The 19,804-nt window shown below is 40.3% G+C and overlaps 1 pseudogene; it reads left to right on the top strand.

The window, feature by feature from the left end:
- Positions 1 to 309: 309 nt before the first annotated feature.
- LOC149237007 (amino acid permease 3 pseudogene) lies at positions 310 to 1,386 on the top strand (annotated as a pseudogene).
- Positions 1,387 to 19,804: the final 18,418 nt, after the last annotated feature.

Raw genomic sequence — 19,804 nt, 5'->3', positions numbered from 1 at the left:
TAGATTTTTGTTTTTTTAAGTAATAAAAAAACAAATTCTATTAAAAACTAATAATGAAAATTTCTAAAAATAAACTAACACTAAATGAATTTTCTTTTAATATCCCTAAAAAACACACAAAATCCTCGAGGATCAATGAAAAATCTGGCTTTTTGTCTAGAAAATCAAGAAGAGATAATGCAAATGCCAAATCTCTCAAAGATAAGTCAAATCCAATTTTTTTATCACTAAATTGAATATAGAGGAGGCAAATGGAGTTGTGACCAGAGCTCTGCGTATTTGTTGGTGGCATAAAACCTTGCTTGCAGTATGGCTTTGCAAATCAGAATGCTGGACAGCTCCATCTTCACCACAGCTTGGAGCCTCACATCCCCAAAGAGTTCATCAAGTTTCTATACTTCGCCTCCCCATGCTTTGCTGGCGGGGTTTATGGAGCCTCACATCCCCATGTTGCTCGCTGAAACTTACCGGTCGCCTGATCCTGTTACTGGAAGGCGCAACTATACGTATACAGATGCCGTCACAGCCATTCTAGGTGGGAAAAAGGTCTTTCTATGCGGGATGGTACAGTACCTGAATCTGTTGGGAACAGCTATCGGATATACCATCACTGCTTCCATAAGCATGGTGGCAATGGGGCGATCAGACTGTTTTCACGAAAGAGGGAGGGAATCGCCTTGCCATATATCAAACAATTTGTACATGGCCATTTTTGGAGCAGTCCAAGTGTTGCTCTCCCAGATTCCTAATTTCAGCAAAATCTGGTGGTTGTCAACAGTCGCAGCTGTAATGTCTCTTGCATATTCATTCATTGGACTTGGTCTAGGAATTGGCAAAGCCACAGAGAGAGGCCATTCTCATGGTAGCTTAGGAGGAGTAGGGATCGCGGGTTTCCAAAACTCAGTTGATAAAATCTGAACTGTCTTTCAAGCTCTTGGGAATATTGCATTTGCTTATTCCTTTTCAATGATTCTAATTGAGATACAGGACACTGTAAAATCTCCACCAGCAGAGAACAAGACAATGAAGAAGGCATCGCTAATTGGCGTTTTGGTGACCACCGTGTTCTACCTATCCGTTGGTTGTGCTGGTTATGCAGCATTTGGAAACCATGCTCCTGGCAATCTCCTAACGGGATTCGGATTCTACAATCCATTCTGGCTTGTGGACATAGCCAACATTTGCATTGTCATTCACTTGGTGGGCGCTTACCAGGTGTTCTGCCAGCCTCTGATTGCATTCGTGGAGGAATGGAGCGCTAATACATGGACCAAGAGCTGCTTCATCCAAAACGAATACAAACTGCCTATTCCCGAATTGGGAGAGTTTAAACTCAATATGTTTCGATTAGTGAGGAGGACTCTGCAAATTTCCATTTTATCGTGAAGTACTTAATTAAAGTACTTATTATTATTATTTTTTTATACAACAAATCTTAAAAAGAAATGAGAACATATTATTTTTTATTTTTTATGTTGAGTTGATTTATTGCTTAAGATTTTTTTTGTTAAACAACAAATTAAAAAATGTGTTTTTTAATTTGTTATTTAAATTGAATTTTTTTTTAAAGTTGTAAAATCAACAATTTTTTCTTTTTATTAAAATTTACTATTAAACAATAGCTATAATGAAGTTAGTTTAGTTTTTTTTTTTAATAATGGTTATTTTTTTATTTTTATTTCTAATAATAATATGTACATATGATACATATATTATTAAAATTTTTAATTTTTAATTCTAAAATAAAAACTAAATTTCATCTAAAAATTAAAAGATGTTTTGTTTTCATTCACAAAATTCTTTATTGTTTTTTTTTTTTTTTTTGCAAATTAGTTCTCCAGCAAGAGTAGTTTTATTTGAACAAAATCAATAGACTTTTTGATCTTCCTGATCGCACGAAGCGCAGGAAGAGAGCATACTTATCGATTGATTTGTTTTTATTCATGCAGGGGGGGTGTTTTTGAAAAGACAAAATTTAAAACTAAAACATCAGAAAACTCAAAATTAATCTGCTTTATGAAGAGCCTGCTGTCACCAGGTTTCACAAATTATTGTCTAAAGAAAATTACTAGTACTAAATTAAATTCTAATGCCTAATCCCTTAGCACCATCCCCAGCAACGGCGCCAAAATGTTGGGCAATTTATTGGACTTAAATTGCTGCATAAATTATCGACCAGGGAAACTCGTAAGCTTGTGATGATGCCAGCACAATATATGCAGGAGTAGGCAACTAACCTATGTCTAACTAAATTATTTACGATTCAATATAATATGCAAGGGAAGAGGCTCCTAACTAAGGAGGTCCTGGTTGTCCTTCCCTACAGTATCATAGAGAAATCATTCCTAAAACCAGAAACTTGAAATAAAGACAAGAGAATGAACTTAGTTATTGTTTAGATTCAAGTAGAGAGAGAGACTAACTTAGTCTCTTGATTGTCCTCTCATGTACTAATCCAAACTAAACTAGGATTCATTCATAAGCATAAGAAATGAAATAACTTTGAAACATAAACACAAAAGAATGAATTTCAATTACCATATAAATCATTGGAGAGAGAGCCTAACTTAGACTCTTGGTATCTCCTCATATGATACTTGAAACATAAAAGAAAAAGAATGAATTTTAATTATCATGCAAATCAAATAGAGAGAGAGTGTAACTTAGACCCTTGGTTGTTCTCTCACATGTTGATAAGATTTTAATTCAAAACTCATTCACCAATCAAATCCTTGAACATCTAAACAATGAAATGAAACAAGATCTAATATGAAATAACATGTTTCTCTCATCCTTTTAGAGTGAGCTCAATTCTCTTAAGAACAAGACAAATTATTCCATGTACTACATTAAGAAAACTTATATCTAAAACTACATAAATTCATATCCTACATTCACACAATTTATATCTAAAACTACATAATGGAAATATATGAAAAATGAAGCCTTATTCTATTCCATCATCAATTGGATACAATGCTCTAAGAGTCCTCTCCTTTGGAATGGAGGAGGTGCTCCTATTTATACAAAAACTAAGATAACAACCTCATAAATGTAGACCCACTATTCTCTCCTTTAACCCACATATTTCTCAACCAATGATGACACATAACCCTATCCTCCATGATCTCCTCCATGAAGCTTATCTTTTCAAATTCGAATTTGATCATTCATGGCCACATAAAGATGCCCTGGAAGCTTCCTTTGTGGCTACACATGTCAACAAACTCATGCTAATTGTTAGGTATAAGTTTAAGCATATTATTTTCTAAGTTTTAGCCATAAATTCAGTTAGAAATGTTAAGAATTAATAAACTTTGGAAAAGTATTGTTAGAACCCAATAATGAGGTAAATGTAATGATATGGAGGTGGAATGGAGGTGACATGAAGGTAAAATGTGAAAATATTGGTGAATAATGGAGTGAAAATAGGGACTATTTTGAGGCCCAACAAGGTTGTAGTCCATGGATCCTCTAATGCTGCAACAATTCTTGCTGCTCAAAGTTTGGAAGTGAAAGTGGCTGGGGATAATGGGGACAAGCCTGTGGAGGAGTCTTCAGCTTCATCTTCAATGCCTTCCACAATGGCGGGTTCGACTATTTCTGCATTTATGAGTGAAGTCGCTGATCTGATCAAGTATAAAAACCCCAGATCCGCCATTGATCAATCAGATCGGGCTCTCAATAGACAAATCGGCCAAGATCTTGCAGGTCTGACACCCCGGATGGAAAATCGCCATGGCAGATCTGCTCTAGGAAGCACAAGAAGCCTTGGCACTGGGTCTAGGCACTTCTTTGACTCCTTTCAGATCCAAATTTCTCAACCTATAGGCAGAACCATCCTACAATGGGTCAGTTCTTCAAATCTGTTGTTAGATCTCAAACTGGATCTAGAACTGCGAATTGGGATCCCTTTAGGCCTTCAGAGACTTCTCTTTCAAGGTAAACAACTTGAAGAGCTTCTTCCCCTCTCTTTTTACAACATTACCAGGAACAGCTCTTTGGTGGTAACCCTTCATCTGAGAGGAAGTGCAGTGGGATAGTCATCCTCTACTCGTCCCTTCTCATACGAAGATGCAGTACACTCTGAGAACCCCAAACCCCTGGAGGCCCTTAAACTTAAGCCTTTTTTGGTTGATAAGATAGAAGAAGTTCCCTTTGTTGAAATCACCCATGAAGATATTGCAACCCAACTTCAAGAATTTGTAGAAAGAGCAATCATTTGCAGATTTAACGGACTGTGGCCGCGGTCTCAGGATCTCTATGCATGGATCCATGCAAACTGGACTCATCATTGTAAGATCAGTTTCTGTTCAAAAGGTTACCTCATTGTTCTATTTGATAATAGCAAGAATTATGAAAAGGCCTTAGAAGAAGGCCCTTGGTTCATGGGAACTTCGTGGCTCTTCTTGACTCCTTGGTTCCCAGATTTTGATCCAGCAATTGCAGTCATTACAAGGACACCTGTATGGATCAGGCTTCCAAACTTACCTGCTCGCTTATGGCATACTCATGTCTATAGAGCTATAGGAAACACCTTGGGTAGTTTCATTATGGGAGATTACTGGCGGGAAACCAAAGGTCTCTACTCATATGCCAGAATATGTGTGGAGTTAGATTTGAGCAAAGGACTTCCAGACCAAATCAATTTCAAGATAAACGACTTTTTCTAGTCCCAGGCACTGGATTACGAAACTAATGCATTCCATTGCCGCCATTGCCACCAATTAGGGAATTTGTAGAACACCTACCCATCTCACCTGGCAGAAAAGAATAAGGATAACCTCTCCAAGCCCAAGTCCAAACGATGGGCTCCTTGCTCTCCACCTCCAGTCATGGATTCTGATTCCTCCAGCTCTGAAGATGAAGGTAGCGATGCGGAAAAGGATCAAGCCCCTCATTCTGTGGTCCCTTCCACCAATGGTCTCACACAGTTCTCCAATACAGCCACCGCTCAGAAATGCGTCCATTTGACCTCCTCCTCTAACTCAGAAAAGGAGGGCTCCCCTATGGAGAACCGCAATCTCCAAGTTGTTATTGCTCATTAACCCCACGACAGTTGGGTCGAAGTCAAAAAAAGGAAAGAAAAAAAGCTTCATGTTGAGGCTTCTACCCATTCTGGGTAGAAGTCAGTCTCTTTTTGCTTCCAGCCATATGTTGTAGCTTCTTTCTTGTTTCACTTCTCCTCCGGAACCGAGGTTGATAGTCCTATCATTTCCGATTGCCGGTTTTCTGTCTCTCTTGAATGTATCTTCTTGTACCATATTTTGATTAATAGAATTAGTCCAACTCAGAAAAAAAAAATAGACATTGACAATATATTTCAACAAGGCATGATCATGTACAAAATAACATACATGGGAGGGGGAAGTCCCAACAAAAAACATCCCCTTTATATTGAATTCAAATTCAAAATATAGTGTACAACAATTTGACAATGATTGGGAAGTCACCAGATCCATTTTCCAAAAGTAAAAGAATACACAACTTTTACACAATCCAAGCCTTAGATCGTGACAAAACCACAAACTCCAAAGCAGTGCACTAGTTAAATTTAAAAACCAACCCTTAATAGAGATCCATAACTCCTACACGTCCAGGCTTGCTTGGGTGAGCCTTACCTACCTATCTGTGACTTTGTTTTAGCTGTATTTTCACATAGTGACACATGCCCCTACTCTTTGGCTTTGTTCCTTATTTTCATGTGTGATATTCCTTGTTCAGTCATCATCTCCATTGTATGCTTATCATTCATTTATATGTGCATCAACACAAACGTTGGGCGGTCATGCCTGTTACACAAAAATATCGTTGCCATGATTATTTGTAGTCAGTATGGGTCTATCATCACTTGTACTGTCCTCCTAAGCAAGTCTAAGACCTCAGCTCTTCAAATCAAGCTTTAGAAGTGGGAGAAAGACATTAAATATCAATGTAACTCTGGTTTCGCACTTTCTCTCATGGTCACCTACAGTCCTACACCTTCTGTGTACAAAAGCTGTGTACCTACTCTCTCTGTTCCTAACGGTGTAGGTGCAGACCCCTGTGAAAGTCAAAAGGCACAAGTTTTATCTTAAAAAACTCACTTTGGGTTAATTCTAGAGTTTCTAGAAGGAATTTTGACGTCGATTGTTCGCTCTGAGGTGGTTCATGCATCCCAAAAGAGAAGGAACTAATCCCTTGACTAAAGGAGCTATCCCTTTGAAGGAGGGCTTTATCCCTTTGAAGGAGGACCTAGTAACTTCCCTCCATTGCACTATAAATACAGGCATTGGGGTGAGGACTAGAGAGGTTAGAAGCTGAACATTTTGAGGGTAAATGCTGGTGAAATTAAGACTCTTTGGTTGAGCTTGAGAGGAGAGATCACATACCTCTTGGTTCTATTGGAGAGTGAGTGAAACTTGTCAAAGTAGAGAAGACATCTTGTTGGACCCTGGGAGGAGCTTGTACACCGTCAAGGAAAAGGTTGTAAGGTTCTTCTTCTTTTGAATTAATACAGTCAAACTCATTTTTCTCAACAAGTATATTATGTTATTTGTTTCATGGACTCCTTGACTTTCATGTTAAATATGTTTTATGCAATTGGTTTTTCAGGTGCTATTTAATTTGTTTGCCTTGTTTATGTTTGCAGATTCGCGAATAGGAGCTCATTTGGATCAAAGGAGCGAGGGCATCCACAAGCTTGCGTTGGACCAAAGGTAGGCCCTAAAAACACTTGTTTGCTATTGTTTATTGAATCATATTTAGAGAAAGATAGTGTCTGGTTGGTTTGCTTGTCGTTAGGTCTTCTTTCGATTCTAGGAAGGTCTATCTTGTCCGCAAGATCGACTCATTCCGTGCGACAAAATGGTGACCATACTGGGGACTTGATTGTTTTCTTTGTCTATACTTTGACCTGAGAAACTGTATTTTCTGGTTCTGTTTTTGACTTGATGATTGTGGGATTGGGTGAATTTAGTTAATTTTGAGTTAGTTTTCATTTTTCATACTTTTGGGAGAGGTACGCACCGACTGAGTTAGGCACAGTGCGTACCTGTATGCACTTTTGCTTTGTGCACAGAGCGTGCACGCACCTGTGTAAATATGTTGCCTGCGTACCCTGTCAAAATTTTGAAAATTTTTAAATTTTTTCTCTTTTTTATCAGTTTAGAATTTGTTTATAGGTTTTAGCCATTTCCCAGACCTGCTAGTTCCCTGTCAAAAACTTTCCTTGGTTTAATTTCATTAGCATTAGGGTTTTAGGTGGAATTCCTAGGAATTTTGCTTGTTGGGTTTGTTTTTCGTTTTTGGTTGTGCAGTGGCTCTGAGCTTAGAAGCCGTAGGGACCTCACATTACCTTGGTGTCTACCAGTCTTCTTATGAGTCTGACCATTTATGAAATCTCCCCCTGTTGAGGAATCCACTTTGAGTTTTCTCATTTCAAAATTCGAAAAGCTTGTAGTTGAAAGTTTGGAATTTTCATTTTTTAAAACAGAAAACGAAAGATTGGTTGTTTTTTGACTAATTGTGATTCTTCATAAATTAGTCCTTAGCTCACATTTAGCTAAGTAAAAAATCCTCAAAAAGAATTTTAGTAGGCTTTGACTTCAAGTAGTTTTTTATATAGTTTGTAGCTCTCAAAGTTAGTCATTTTCATTAGTGTTGAGTGTTTTATTTACAAAATAAAAAAAAATTATCTTTTGGAAAAGTTTGTTTTTTGTAATGATTGAGTGCTTTGAAAAGAAAAGGGAAATTTGTGTGAAATAGCTCGTTGTCTCGTTTTGAGTGCTTTGGAAAGGAAAAGCTCTTCTTTTAATTTGTTTAATTGAGAAAGATTTGTGTTTACAAAGTATTTGCATTCTCAAACTCTTTCTTAGTTTAGAAGTTCATCGAAGAGAAAAGATTGTTTAAATCATCTTAGGTGCGTCCTTTTAGTGATTTCGAGTCGAGTCTTTACACCACAAGTTTCATCTCCGCCACCTCTTGACTTAAACAACAACCACCAAAATTAACGCTTAAAGTAAAATTCACCTAGTAACATTTTATTTCTAGGGCTCTGATACACCAACTTAGCTTAGGCTAGTGTCTTGGAGTAGGAGAGTAATTAACTCTCCAAGACATTAAAAACAAACAAGTAGTTGTATCTTGTGGTAGGAAGAAATCCAATTGTTGCATTTATGCTCTGGGAAAGCTCCTCTTAAAGGAGAAGCACGAGATTGTGTCTGAACCAGTGTGGGAATCAATCCTTCCTCATTGGGAACGATGCCAGATATTCACGTATTAAAAATGGTAAACCTCGGATTAACCATTGTCAAGGAGCCTGGGGTCACTTGTTGGTAAACCATGGATTATGTCAAGGAGCCTTCAAGGGGATTGAACTTGCTACTCTGCCCTTGCGTGCATATCAGATCGTAGACTGTTCCCCCAGGTGTATTTGTCTCAGTTGGTAGCCTTAGTGACCATATTCTTTAGGATTCTTCCTAAGGTGACAGTGGTGGGAAGATCCCACTGTACCTGGAGCAGACGTCGGCTAGACTCACTTGGATTTTCTGGGGGGTTCACTTCACTCGATACGGTCAAATGGAGGAACTTGGTCCAGTCTATTCATTAATCAGGTTGTCGGGGTAACTGTTCCAACCGCCATTTCTGTGCTGAATTCTGCAATGTTGGATTTCATCACCAACTAGTGTTTTCGGTCCGGAAAGTTACTGTTTGTGTGTGTTTGATCTCTAGATTCTTTAGGCGTGTGATTCAAATTTGTTTGGTTCTTTACAGGCTTTAGGTGGTTTTCATTGAGATTTTACTTTGTTTGCGTGTGAAGTAGTCAAAAGTTCTTAACTGTGGCTGAATTACCAAGACAGTCCCGCAGACTTCGGGGCCAGTCTCCTAAGGTTGTAACCGTGGCTGATTTACTGAGGAAGTCCCGTAGACTTCGGGGCCAACCTCCTGAAGAAGTCCCGAGCCAGCTTGAAGGCTTGAAAGTCCTCGTAACTCCTAGGGGTAGTAAAGTTGGGTCACCTGAGGAAGGAGAGTCTTCATTGGTTGTACATCCTGATTACCAAACTCTAGTAACAGGCTATAATCCTGAAGCTATTTCGGTTTCCGAACTTGCTGGTAGCTTTTCATCTACTAGTGATATAGGTGAAGAACCTGAGATATCTGAACCTGTTACTCCAACATCGGGGTTTGTCTCTCCAACTTCTAGTGCTCCTAATTCACCTAGGGTAGAAAGAGTAATCACCAAAAATCTTCCTTCTGGTTTGATAGCTATTGAAGAGCTTGCTCCGGAAGAAGAAGTAAGCATCCCTATCCCTGAAAATCAACCTGTTATTAATCTAAGGGAGCATGAATCAATTTTTTACAGTCCACCTAGAAGTACTACTTGGTATCTTTCTTTGACTAATTATTTGGAAAACCCAGCGTTAAGTTTTTCACCACCTCGTGCTCCTTATCATCCTAGAGGTTTTTATACTCCCGTAAATATGTCAGGTCAGTCGTCCATGTTTACTCAATCGCCTGAATCTTTTTTGTACGGCGGTCCTTTTGTTTCCTCTGGGTATCAGTCACTTTCTGGTACTTTTTCGGGAGCATCTCCTCAACCCATTGAACAAGGGTTATTCACTGGAAGCAATGGTGCAAAGCCATTGAGCGTAGAAGACATTCTTATGATGTCAGGTTCTATTCCCAATTCTCAACCTCAAGGTGGCCAGTTACTGCCTGGGGGGCAGCCTCAATTAACGCTTGGGGGCCAACCTCAAGGTACACAATTTGCATCTGGGGGGCAACCTCAAGGACAGTACGTACCTACGGTACAATACGTTCCTCAAGGTCAACCCCAGACTCAATATGTACCCCAAGGTCAACCCCAGTATCAATTTATACCTCAAGGTCAACCCCAGTATCAGTACGTGCCTCAGGGGTATCTAACCCAAGGTCAGTACTCGCACCAAGGTTTCCAACCACCCCAAGGTCAATCTTATGTTCAAGGAACGGGAAATGTACCTTTCAATTATCAATCCTACCCTCAACCTGGTTATGGTCCTCAATATTCTCAAGCTGTTATGGGTCAGTACCCCGAAATGAACATAGTGTGGGATCCATCGCAAACTCAGCAGGTGTTGTAGCCAAATGTACAGTTGTCATCTCAAACTGGACAACCCTTACTTTCTGGTTCACCCTAGCAACCAGTCTAGTCCAATATTCAAACTTCTGTACCTTCGGTAGTTTCTCGATCTGGGCCTACTACGCCTCGTACTCCATCTCAAATGACTGCTGCAACTGCCGCAACATCTGTTCAATCTACCCCACCTACTTTTGGAGTATCGACAGCCCCGGTTTCTACTGTTCCTGTATCTACTCCTCAGACATCTTTACCACCGTCTCGATCCACGATTCAAACTATGGTTCAGATGCCTATAGGACAACTTGGTTTAAGTACGGTTGTCACAAGTCAACCAAAATTCACCTATCAACCGTACCAGGGATAGTACCAATTCGGTCCTGCTGTCCAACAGCCAGTTTATCAGTATCAACCGTATCCTGGGTACACTTATCAACAACCTCAACAACCCTAGTACGATCCACTTAATCCTAGTTTTCCGGGAGGATACAATATCCGGGATGCGATTCCTATTTCTAGTTATCTTGGATATCCTCTTCCTGGGGCTGGTCTCATGACCCAGAGTTTTAGGGATCCTAATCAGCAGTGACCATTTATCGTAACTTTGGACTTACTTGATTTGTCGCGCCTAATGAACGATCCGATTAATTATCTTCCGTTTTGGCCGCCAATGTTGAATAAGTTGCCCAGTGACATTCCCAAGTTCGAAGGTAAATCTGGAGAGGACCCGTCGAGCCATGTGATGACTTACCACCTCTGGTGTGCGTCTAACTCCATCACAGATGATTCGATCCGTCTTAGACTTTTTCAGTGCACTCTAATTGGTCTCGCAGCCAAGTGGTACATTGAGTTACTGCGAGGAACTTTTTATAATTTTAGTCAGTTATCTACCTCGTTTTTAACTCATTTCCAGTTGCCAGTCTGATATGACAATGGCACGAAATTGTTAACTTCGCTAAAATAATCGACATCCACATATATTTCAGATCATATTCATGAGTGGAGACGTCGACGACGTTTAGTGAAGGTATTTATTCCGGATCAAATCTTGGCTGAGTGGTTTGTAAATTCTTTGTTGCCAAGGATCACTGAAGATGTTGCTAAAGCCGGAGTTGTTACTGAGGAGCAAGTGATTGCCCAAGCACAGTACCTTGACTTGGTATATACTCAGTCAGGTACGTTACACGAAAAGATCCCCGATCTTCCCAAGTCAAATCAAATCACTGCAGCTCCTTCGGGATCTCATGCCGCTGACGGTATGATTGGTACGGTTAACACTAAAAGTAAGAAGAAGTCTTCCAAGAATTCTTCTCCTATCATAACCTTGCCTGATTACCCGACAGGAGATTCTTCTACAGAGGTTTCCACCGATATTCACGTTGTAGAGTCATCTACGGCTAAATCAAAATCCGGTGGGAAGAAGAAAGGAAAGAAGAAGAATAAAACGGACAAAAGTTCAAAGGAGAAACCTGAAAAGGCATAATCCAATGATGAAAAGCGCAAACCTCATTATCCATGTCTCATTTGTGACGAAGAACATTTTACAAGAGACTGCCCTCATCGAGCAGAGGTTGCGAAGATCATCAAAGGTTCCCAAACTCCTGCTGTCTTGAAGGATCCATTTCCAAGTCAAGACAGTAAGATGATAGGTTCTTCCTCGAGTGCCAATGAAGAACTCATATTGATGATGTCCCATGTAAGGATTGCGACTCGATCACAAGATTATGGTAGTAAAAGTCTTGTTGATGGCAAAGAAGCAAAATCTTCTCATTCTAATCCATCAACCTCAGCTCCCGGTTCCGATCCACTACAGATCGAGAAACCTAATCCAGACTTAGTAATCAAACAGCCCGCCAAGGGTATACTTCAAAAGTCAGCTTTCAATCCACATGCAAGAGCGGCTCAGAATTATAACATTGTTGAGGATTTAGCTGTTTCACCCTCAGCAATGTCGGCTTTGGAAGTGCTGCAATCATGCCCAGCATATCGTAAATTACTTTTGTCGGCTATAGGAGCTATTGGTGTTCAGGACCCGAACCTAATAATCTTTGATCTATAAAATAGTACACCGCGTTTGCCTCATCAAATGGCTTTCTAGATCCCAGTGATAGTAAAAAATAGGCCTATTCATCGGACTGTAATAGATGAGGGAGCCTCAACGTGTATTATGTCGATACAGTGTTGGAGATCGCTTGGTTCTCCTTCACTAAATCAATCCCCAACAATTCTTAAGGCCTTTGATGGCCGTGGGTTTCATCCTTTTGGCATTCTACAGGATTTACCTATAGGGGTTGAAGGAAAACCCGTTAGTTTAGATGTGGAGGTGGTTGATGCCCCTCTAGACCACAACCTTCTCTTGGGTCGAAGTTGGTCTTACGCTATGACAACGGTCATTTCATCAGTCTTTAGAGTCATAAAGTTTCCACATAATGGAAAGATCGTAACAATAGACCAGCTGGCTTACTTTTCATCCGACCCAGCCTCTTCGGAGAGTATTCAGCATGTCGGTAAAACGACTATCCTATATAAGGATGTTGGAGTAGGATTAGTTAAAGATGCCGGTTTACTGGGAAATTTTCCTTTTCCTCCAATCAATGCATCATCTTCATTTGCAACCATTCATATGATTACATCAGACACTATTTTTTATGATGATCCTTGGATCGTTCCTCCTGAATCTAAAATAGAGTCATTTGGTAATTCCATGCCTTTGAGTCCATATGAAATTGCCTATGAAGCTGTGCAGTCTTTTGCCGACCCGTGTTCAACCGAAAATGACTTAATGAATGTGGTCCGTGAGGAATCACTTTTCACATCAACCTCGGATTTAACTTCGTTTTCTGAATTTGTTCACTCTGATGAGCAAATTCGTGAAATCCTATGTGTAGATGATTTACCATGGGAAGATCTCCATCACAGATCTTCGTTTTTACCTGAGGATGATCGTTTTGAAAATGATTTCTCATCAATCTTTATGACTGAATATGTCAAGGAACCTTAGAATCCAATGAAACATCCTGATTCAGAGTTAAATTTGGGAAACATCTCTCGAACTATTCCCATTGACATTTCGGTTAAACCCGAAATTGTTGAGAACATTCATATAGGTGCCTCGTGTACAGATGACGAAATTCAATTATATAATGCCCTATTTCAAGAATTCCGCGACGTGTTTGCCTGGTCCTATGAGAAAATGCCAGGAATTGATCCTGCGATTATTGTTCATGAGATCAAGACTTACCCGGACGCTAAACCCGTCCGCCAACGTTTGCGTCAGATTCACCCACGAAAAGCTGTTGCAATTAAAGCAGAAGTTGAAAAACTGTTGAAAACAGGTTTCATTTATCCGATCCCGTTAACGGATTGGGTATCGAATATTGTTCCGGTTAACAAAAAACAGGGGACAATAAGAATATTCATCGATTATAGGGACATTAATCGAGCCTGTCCAAAGGACAGCTACCCAACTCCCTATATCGATCAAATCATTGATGATTGTGCTGGCAGCGAAATATTTTCCTTTATGGACGGTTTTTCCGGATACAATCAAATCAATATTCTACTTGCCGATCAACCAAAAACGGCTTTCATTTGTCCATGGGGGACATTTGCTTATTGCAAATTACCTTTTTGGCTTAAGAATGCCGAAGCAACTTTCCAAAGGGCGATGTCTTATGCGTTTCATGACATCAAACACATTGTACAACCCTATCTCGATGACTTTCCTGCTCATTCATTACATTGAGCTGATCACCTCGTCCATTTACGAGCAATATTTATGAGGTGTAGGCATTATCGTATTCGGTTGAACCCACACAAATGTGTCTTATGTATAGAAACGGGTCGATTGCTGGCATTTGTAGTTTCGAAAGCCGGCATTCGCGTTGATCCCTCGAAGGTCGAAGCTATTATCAATTTGCCTCCTCCTTCAAGTCTTCGCCAACTCCAAAGTTTGCAAGGGAAAGCAAACTTTTTACGACAATTCATTCCTAACTACGCTGAGGTTACAAAGGGTTTTACACGGTTGTTGAAACAGAACACTCAATTCTCTTGGGATGAGATAGCTCAGAAATCTTTTGATGCACTCAAACACGCGTTGACCCATGCACCGTTGTTGCATCCTCCCAACTACAACCAGGATTACTTTTTGTATCTCGCCGCCTCCCATTCCACTATTGGAATGATCTTAGTTCAGGAAGATGAATTTGGAACGGAACATGTGATATATTACCTTAGTCACACGTTAAATCCAACTGAGCTAAAATACTCACATGTGGAGAAGTTGGCATTGGTAGCCGTTCAAGCTGTCCAACGTTTTTGTCACTACATTTTACTACGTAAAACTACGATAATTTCGGATTGCAACCCTATGATCTACATTTTGACCAAAAAATTGCTAGGGGGCAAGTACTCTAAATGGATCGTTATCCTGCAGGAGTTCGACTTGGAGTTTGAGAAATCTAAGTCTAAGAAATCTTTAGTTTTTGCAGAGTTAATGTGTGACTTCCCGCGTGCTGACACAGAAACTGTGGCAGAGGAGCCCATTGCGGACGAATCTTTGTTTCTAATCAGCACTTTAGATCCGTGGTATGGGGATATCTTCGTCTATCTCCAGACCCAATCCTTTCGACCAGAAATTTCAAGGTCAGAACATCGAAAAATTCGCTTCCAGTCCCAACAATTCAAAATTATTGGAGATACTCTTTATCGTCGAGGGGCGGACTCTATTTTTCGACGTTGCTTAACTCACGAAGAAGCTGAAAGGGTTCTAAATGACTGTCACTCTGGAGCATGTGGCGGTCATATGTCTGGGTATGCCACAACCCAAAAGATATTGCGTGCTGGCTATTTCTGGCCGTCCTTGTTTAAAGATTGTATTACGGCGGTCCAAAAATGCCACAACTGCCAGATTTTTGATCGTAAGATGTGCGCTCCACCTGCTCCTCTCCACCCTATAATTGTTGTTGGTCCTTTTGCCAAATGGGGTATCGATTTTATTACATGTAACCTTCACTCGGCTGGGGGGCATGCGTATATCATCCTTGTGGTAGATTATTTTACTAAGTGGGCCGAGGTGATGCCTACATTCGAGGCAGACGGTAAGGCAACTACAATTTTCGTGTTCAATCATATAATTGCTAGGTTTAGTGTCCCACAAGCAATAATCACTGATCATGGGCATCATTTTTGAAACGTTATGATGACCGAACTTACAGGCCAGCTTGGTTTACGTCACGATAGTTCAACTCCTTATTATCCACAAGCAAATGGTCTGGTTGAGTCCATCAACAAAGTTTTAGTTATCATGATCCGACGAATCATTGGGATTCATCGGTCAAATTGGCACAACATGCTATTTTCAGCGCTTTGGGCGTACCGAACTTCAGTAAAAACATCAACAGGGTTCACTCCTTTCCAACTAGTCTATGGTTTGGAAGCTATGTTACCCATTGAGTGCGAAATATCGTCACTGAAAATGGCCATCGAGTTACTTCCAGCTACATCCGAAGAGGAAAAGCGTTTGTTATACTTGGCTCAATTAGATGAGAATTGACGTGATGTTGCATTGGCGATCGAGACTCATGCAAAACGTATGAAAGCTCAGTATGATTGGAATGTGACCCCTCGAAATTTTTCAGAAGGAGACCTAGTGTTATTGTATGATCAAGCTAATGACAAATTAGGCGCTGGGAAATTCATTCCTATGTGGCATGGTCCCTATATTTTTAAGCGAAAGCTAGCAAAAGGGGCCTATGAATTGGTAGACTTTGATGGGGACTCTTTGGGTAAACCCAGAAATGGCCTTTACTTGAAGAGGTACTATGCTTAAAAGAATGGTGTATGGAGATTTTTAGTTAGGATAGTTTTTCTTTCTAGCTGGTGTGTTTTAGTTCACAAAGTGTGCTTAGTTTAGAGAGTGTTTTTCCATCATTATTCCTGCTTATCTTGGTTTTACTCTTGATATTGCAGATGTCGATGCCTCTCCAAACATACATTGGATTTGTTGATGCTGCTTGTCGTAATACAGGGAACATCTCTTCCACAGCTTGGGTTATCTATTCGCCCTCTGACGAGTTAGTTTCTATGCATGGGGTAAGCCTCGGTCAAACAACAAACAACATTGCAGAGTATAGTGCAGTGATTGAGTTATTATCTGAATCTATTTCATTTGGGATTTGGAGTTTGATAGTGAGGTTGGATTCTGAACTCGTTGTATTATAGCTTAATAGAGTGTATGCCATTAGAAATCCAGTGTTATTAAGATTATTTTTGAGAGTGCGTCTCTTGGAACGTGAGTTTGATTACATTGAATATCAGCATATTCCAAGGTCTTTAAATACATTAGCAGATGCAATTGCTTCTCGAATGTTAAATAGACATTTGCAATAATCATACATGTAAATTTAAAACCATTCCATAACATGATTTACAAGATAAACCGGTAATAGTGATATATATATATATATATATATATATAGGAGTGTGTCAAAAAATACATCATCTTCGATCATAGGTTGAAAAACACCTTATGATCGGCAAAAATGATAAGTACAAAAAACAAAAATGTCACATGTGCCCACAAAAGGCGATCATCCTATCACTAGTGATGATCTCTATAAGAAACCACTGCCCGGGCCACCTTGCAAAGGAACCTCCTAAAAGGTCCCGGGACTCCAATCACATAGCACTGAAGTCGACGAGGGATGTCGTCTATAGTGGTCTCAGGAATATCCCCTGTCAAGCGCTCAAGATGACCCTCCAACTCGGCCAAAACCTCTGCTGATTCGTCCTGTGGGGCTGGCGCGGGTGTAACTGGTTGCCTCCTCTCGAAAGGTCGGAGAGTGGCAGGTCGCTGTGGACCCACATCTGCATTTGAAATTTTTACTATCAGTTTTGGGACGATGAAAAAATATAAAAAGATTAAAATAGGAAAAGTTGAAAAGGATTTTACCTGACTCGTCCCACTGCTCTCCTGGTGGAAGAGCCATGTCTGGGTCACCACGGAAATCTATCCCAGCGTACGGGAAATCCTGAATGGAAAAGAACTTGCTTTCCAACCATTGGAAGTACTCAGGTTTGAACCGAGCAACTTCTGTCCTCTCGTCCGGGTGACGGGCCATGACTTCGACCCATCGCATCAGTTTGGGCTCTCAAGGAAGCCCACCTCCAACAATAAGGTGCTGTGGGATCAGTATAGGAACCCTCTCCAGGCCAAAACTCACGACCAAAGCCCCATAACCAAAGGTCTTTAGTCGTCCGCTCTTGGCCCTTGTCAGTTGGCCTTTCACATTGGCTAGCATAACATTGTACTAGTTGAAGATGGTGCCTCGAAAGCAATCAACTGCCATACGCATCTGGGATCCGGTGGCAACATGTAATGCGGTAGCTCCACAAAGTCTGGTGATGATAAATGCAATCACCATGAGCTCAGGACGGGATATGGTCTTTATGTCTATCCCTTTGTCTTTAGCCTGGCTGTTGCAGTACTCTAACCGGAGGCTATCGACAGACTGGCCACCTGGCCTAGTCCCGAATAGAGTCAAGTCTTCACCTCTCTTAGGCAAACCAGTCAAGAAATAAATGTCCTCCGACTCGATTTCGAGCCGGTGCCCGCCAATGAAGAAACACTGGTCCTGTATGCTCCATCTATCAACCAGCCACTGTAAGAAATCCACCTGAGCCCTCATGCCAGGAATGGTCCAGAATTTGTACAGTCCACATACCCTCAAAGCATCAAGTGAAGGCTGATGATTCCATGCGGCAGTATCCACGTCCTCATGCTCTCGTTCACGCCAATCTAGCATGATATACTCTCTGCATCAAGTATAAAGATTAATTAAATTTCTAGAAAACTTTTTGATTGGTCCATTTTTGAGAAATTTTGGGTTCAAAACCCTTGCGGCGGGGTACGCACCCTCCGAGTTAGACACAGTGCGTGGGTACCTTCTTTGTCTACATGGAAGGTGCAGACCCCGAGCTTTTTCCCAATGGAGAAAAATTCGGGGTCCGTGGGTCTACAATGGTAAACCTGCGGACCCCCGCGCGCAGGTTTTGCACCTAAAAACCCTCCCAAAAAATGAAATGAAGGACTAAATCAAAAAACTAAACGGTTAAAAATGAAGAGTAGGATGATGTGGATTACCTGGAGAAGACGGCGCTCGATTCCGATGGTTGGATTTTCCACAATCTTCACGGGAAGCTTTCTAAGCAAAATCACTATTTTCTCACCCAAACTCGAATGGTAAAAATGAATTGACAAAGGCCCTTTTTATAAGTTTTTTGAGTAAATAAATCGCAAATTTGTTTATGTTTCACTTTGAAAAGATATTTTGCAATGCTTTTATTCATTTCAAACAGGTATGAGTTATGTTTGTGTTTCTGTGCAGAATAAAGGATTATTCAGGTGAAATCTATCATTTTCAACGAAAAAACAAGTAGAGTCATCTTTAAGCCCTTTTTTGACTCCTAAAATATGAAAAGATTGCTGAGCGTTTCTTTTACACTCGTTAAAACGGAATTAAAAGACGGTCCACTTACAACTCTTTTCCGACCGTAAAAACATGAAAAGGTTGCCGGATTTTTGTTGTTTCGAATTCGATATTGGTTATAAAACGACGTGTCATTGATCACTTTTTTACTTTTTCGGATCAGTGACACTAATAACGAAAAGTACTCCTTGGTCGTAAAAGATCAAGCGGTTCTCTCAAGTATTATTTTATACTTTTTCGGACTTGGGAGACACAAATTTACGGAAAAGATCAACCCTGGAGTCTTCTTAAGTTTTTTCAGACTCGCTAAAATTGAAAAATGTCGAGTTTCTCCTATACTGGACTCATTAAAATTTCACAGTAAAGGACCTGTTCAATTACAAATAGGAATGAACCACTCCTTCTTAGGGTTCGAATCTAAACTAAGTTGGACTCATCCGAAGGATGAGCTTATAATCAAGCAAATGTTATCCTCCTTAAGCTTGTCAAAAATAAAGAGGTACTTGCCAGAAATGGTGGGGGAAAAGAGAGGAAAATGAGTATGTTTGTCATACCTTGTAACCACTCTTGAGCACGACACTTTTATTCACCTGGGTTGGGAAATCCTTTGCCTAATAGTTGATCAAACCACATTGAAAGTCTTCAGCCAGTTTCTGGGTATTAACTTTGGGTCAATTGTCACCAAGCCATCTGTCGTGTCATTATGTGTTCAAGAGGTCACTGCTAATAAGCCATTCATCTGCAAAATATCTGTCATCCATCTTGACCATCCCTGAGTCAGTCCTTGCAACTAAATTTCTTCAACTTGATCTATGATTTCGTGTTGTGAGATTGCCTACGACGGATCGCTTTCTATCGACATCAGCTCATTATCTAGAAAGATGATCTAGAAATCGTCAGTACCTTGAGATCTGCATGCCTCAAAGGCAGGTTTCTTGCCTTTGATGACAGTTTACATCATTGTCTTTCGATCGAAGGATTCCGTGATATGTTCGACATCAACACATTTACTCACATCTCATGGATTATACTAGGTACTTTGAGAGCCATTGACATCACTGGTGGTTTCTCTCACACTTGTTAACAGTTTACATCATTGACTGCTAATCAAGTGGTTTCTACCATGTTCGACATCAACACATTTATTCGCATGGATAGAATCGTACTATTTCGGGAAGTAGAAATGAAGACCCTAGATCTAGTTTCCACCATCGAG

The sequence above is a fragment of the Pinus tabuliformis genome, chromosome 8, assembly GCF_031772625.1.
Source record: "Pinus tabuliformis cultivar Carrire ecotype Pingquan chromosome 8, CPIR1, whole genome shotgun sequence".
NCBI classification, from domain to species: Eukaryota; Viridiplantae; Streptophyta; class Pinopsida; order Pinales; family Pinaceae; genus Pinus; species Pinus tabuliformis.
This window is presented reverse-complemented; position numbering and strand designations above follow the sequence as displayed.